This window comes from Odocoileus virginianus, chromosome 2, assembly GCF_023699985.2.
Source record: "Odocoileus virginianus isolate 20LAN1187 ecotype Illinois chromosome 2, Ovbor_1.2, whole genome shotgun sequence".
NCBI classification, from domain to species: Eukaryota; Metazoa; Chordata; class Mammalia; order Artiodactyla; family Cervidae; genus Odocoileus; species Odocoileus virginianus.
Genome location: NC_069675.1, coordinates 6,961,448 through 6,966,081, shown reverse-complemented (window position 1 = coordinate 6,966,081; position 4,634 = coordinate 6,961,448).

Below are 4,634 nucleotides of genomic sequence, written 5' to 3'. Positions count from 1 at the left end.
TCCCCTGTCAGCTGCGAGAAAGAAAGAGGATGGCGTGGGAAGGGGCGCAGCGGGCACGGCGCGCGCTTCTCTGACACAGAGCCTGGGTAGTGAGACCTCTGAATCTCAGAGATCCCAGCCGGGCCACCCACCTTCCCTTCTTCACCCGGAGCCCACCAACTTTGGCCCCACGTGTACCCGGACGTGTCCCCCAAGACTGCTCCCTCCCCTGCCCCGGTCTCGCTCTGAGCGCCCACCTCCGGAATCCGGCATCAGTGGGAGCCTCCACGCCCCGGGAGGCGCCGTGGGGGCCTCGGAGCGGGTCCTTTCTTCCAGGCTGCCCAGTCCTCCCTTGGGGGCTCAGCGACATCCCCTCTGTCACCCAGCCCTCGGCCCCTGATCCCCATGGTGGCGCCCGGGTCCCCACCCGCGTGTAGCGCGAAGACTCTCCTGCGGGCGCTTGACCTAGGGATCCTTCTGGGCCCGGCAGTCTACACGGAAACTCCAAACACCCACGCACTCCGGAGAAGCCAGCTTAGGCCTGCTTGGCAAAGGCTGGCAGGAACAAAGGTAGGTAGACGCACGGGCAGTGGACCGGTGCTCCACACCTTTGTCCAGAGACGGAGTTGTCTCCCCCAGGGTCGCCCAGCCGGACAGGGGCCGCCCGGGAGTGCAGATCGCCGCCCCCCGCCCCAGTCGAGCGCATTTTCGCCACCGCCTTCCCTGAGCACCTTTCCAGTGCCTGGCGCCCCGCCCGCGCGCTGCTCACCGCCGACCTCAGCTGGGTGTGTACCTGCCGGACTGGATGGGCGCGCAGGATCGCATAGAAAGTGCAGCCCGACAGCCCGGGATTGAGCCCCGTGGTGGCATTTCCATACCAGGCTCGTTCCTCACCACCGTGGGCGGTGCAGGTCTGCCTTCCCAGTGGGAACTTAAGGAGGAAACTGCCATCGCACTAGGAAGTGGCTTTGAAGGGTTTTGGCCAGATTGTCTGGCAGCTAAGACGTCCTCCATACCCAGTAGTGTTAGTCTCTCAGTCCCTGTCTGACTCTCTGTGACCCCATGGACTGTAGCCCACCAGGTTCCTCTGTCCATGGGATTCTCCAGGCAAGAACACTGGAGTGGGTAGCCATTCTCTTCTCCAGGGGATCTTCCTGACCCAGGGACCAAACCCAGGTCTCCAGCATTACAGGTGGATTCTTCACCGTCTGAGACTTCAGGGAGGAATCCCCATCCCCAGTAATGTCTGCTGAAATCTACTCTAAATTATCCCAGCAAATGAACTATTCCTTCCTTTCCGAGCTCCATTTGAGCAATTGTTACATGCATTGGCCTGTATAGGATGCTCCCAAAGTGGAAGCCAACTCAGATGGCTTTTAAGGAGTATCATTTATTAATATCTGCCTGAATCATGTTGGTTAACTTCTGTAAAGCAGACATCCCACTGTTGCCTAGTTCAAGCTGATCTGATAGGTGCAGGACAGGTGAATGAATCTGAGACACAAGGTGTTGAGACAAGGAATATGACTTTATTTGGAAAGCTGACTGGCTGAGAAAATGGCAGACTAATGTCTTGAAATAATCATCTTGTTCGGGGTCTGGATGCCAGGTTCTTTTATGACTCAGAAATGGGCAGGGGAGGTCAGGAAACAAAGTAAAAAGAACATTGATCTTGCATATACCTCCTAGAATGACCTGCCTCAGGCGGGGTGGGGGGAGGTGTGTGTTTATTTCTTCCTTCCTGCCATCTATAGGTGGACAGAATTCTGAACAAAGGCACTTTAACAGTTAGGGAGATGGGCAGGGGAAGAGCCAACTCATTGGAAAAGATCTTGATGCTAGGAAAGGTTGAGGGCAGGAGGAAAACTGGGCAACAGAGGACAAAATGGTTGGATGGCATCATCGACTCAATGGACATGAGTTTGAGCAAACTCTTTGAGGCAGTGAAGGATGGGGAAGCCTGGTGTGCTGCAGTCCATGGGATCACAAACAGTCAGAAGCGACTTATCCAGGGAACAACAAAGAGAGGTAGAAATCTCTGAGGCAGTCCATTATGTGTTATTATAATAATAAAAGCAATGGAAAACAAGTCAAAGAAACAGTTCCAAGGTGGAGTCAGAATTGGCTTTTCCCTGCAACACCTCCGGAATTCTAGATACCCCAAGCAAGTAGACTGCTCCAGTCTGAAACTTCTAACTCTGATGATATGAGGATGAGATGGTTAGATAGCATCATCGACTCAATGGACATGAGTTTGAGCAAACTCCAAGAGATAGTGAAGGAGAGAAGTGCCTGCTGTGCTGCAGTCCATGGAGTTGCAAAGAGTCAGATGCAACTTAGCGACTGAACAACAACAAATAATGATATCCACAGAACAAATCATGATATCCACAGGGACTTGTTGCCCTGATCATCAGGAGATACTCAGACACATCCCTGAGGGCTCTGAGACTTAGAAAAAGTATATAAAATGTAATCTCCTTTCAGAACTGGCCAAACCAGTTCTGGTGGTCCTTTTGGCATTCCAGGGAGACAGATGCCAAAGTAGCAAGGGGAGATGCCAGCAAAGCTTTCTGTGATAAACTGGGAGCCAGCAGTTTACAAATGTCTACATTCTTTAAAAATGATTGAGGATTCCAAAGTGCTTTTGTTTATGTCCATTATGTCTGTCGATATTTACTATGTTAGAAATTAAGATGGCGAGTGTTTTAAATATTTATTTTCTTGTTTATTTTATTGCTAAAGATTTCATGTGGACCATTTTTTAAAAGCCTATTGAACCTGTTATAATATTGTTTCTGTTTTATTTTTTGTTATTTTGACTGCAAGGCACCTGGGATACCAGCCCCTACCCCACCCCATCCCCGCCGCAACCTAACTTGTGCCTAACTTGTGCCTCCCTGACTTGGAAGGAGAAGTGTCCCTTCTTATTTTAAATAATAACAATAAACTCTCCATGTATTAATGCATATTTTCCATATTTTATGGAAAATAACTTTACTTTCCAAAACAAACAGACTTATTGAGAACAGTGGTATTCTACATAACACTACATACCCATACTTAGAGTTTAGAAACATCTAACTTAAGAGAGTTGAATTCTCATAGCCAGTCTCTTATGATGTGACATGTCATATAGCCTCTGAGAAAGTCCACTGTCCACAAGTCAGAGAACAAGTATAAAAAGACAAAGAAAGTCTTAATATTACAATGCAAATGACTTTGACTTCTGAGATCTTTTTAAAGGCTCTTGGGGATGCCCTAGGGCTCTCTACTCTGAGATCCCCTAGGTAAGCCAGAAGTGGAGATTTTTATTACTTTTCCCCTGGCATCAGCATTGAGTTTCCTCTGTATTAAGAGCAAAGAGTCGGACACAACTTAGTGACTAAATAACAACAACAGCATGTTATCATTTTAAGCAGCTGACACCAAGATTATATTCCCTCCTCTCCCCTCACTCTCCCAAACCTCAGAATTTGAAAAAGATTCATTCTTGATTAAATAACTTTGTTCTTTCATTTGTACAGATCAAGACATATAATTAAAAACATATATTTTGAGATTCCATCTCAGATACTGACAAAAACTTTCTGTAGTAGGGAAAACCTTTGAATTCTGTTACAAGTTAATCACTAAAGGGATGTTGCCTGTAAGCTTTAATTCGACATAATGGTCCATCTCTGAGAACCCTGGCTCCCAGATAATGATCATTAAGCCAAAAAGACTGCTGATTAGCTCCCAGGAGAGAGACAGATGAGGTTCACCTGTGACTGGCTGCAGAGAGGAAGAAATTCACAGGTCCCCTCCAGAGGCTGAGGTGAACCAGGAAGTGTTTGACTTATTTCCGCCCTCCCCACCCCCTCCCTGCCCCGCCCCCGCTTAGTATAAAAGAAGCCAGAATTCTAACTCAGGCAAGATGGCTCCCTGAGGAGTGGCAGTCTGTCATATTTTTGGTCTGCTGGCTTTCTCAATAAAGTCCTTATTCCTTGACCCAGCAACTCACCTCTGGACTTACTGGTCTATTATGTGGCGAGGAGTATAAAGTTAGACTTGGTAGCAAGTTTTGATGAAACCTGCCAGGAGCCTTGCGGCTCATGCCAGCTGGCCCTGGTTGGGGAATATTCGGGAAAGGCACTGGTGGTTGCCAGGACCACTTGGCCAAGGAGCTTCCCTTCAGATTTCTGGCTGCCTCAGCACCAGGCAACTAAAACAAGGAATCAACATTTAGGAGCTGAGGTGCTGCCCCATAGATAAGATAGTCCCTCTGGTGTGTACAGCCAGAAACTTTATTTCCTCTTATTCGGGGCTTTTTTGTTTTTTCTTCTGTGGAATATGCCAGTTTGTTTTGTGTTTGTTTTGTGAGTGGGGCACCCTGTTAGAGGAAAGAATTGCTAGGGTTTTTTTTTTTTTTTAACCCAATTTTTATGTCTATCCAGCCCCAATTCCTGATGTGCTTAGGACTACGCCTCCCTTTTAATCATTATTTATTTGGCTGTACTGTGTCTTTGTTGCATCAAGGGCTTTCTCTAGCGGTGAGCAGGGGCTACCCTCTAGTCCTGGTGGGCAGGCTTCTCCTTGCAGCTTCTCCTGTTGCGGAGCACGGGCACTAGGGTACACAGGCTTCAGTAATTATGAAGAAGGAAAGGAGAAGTTTG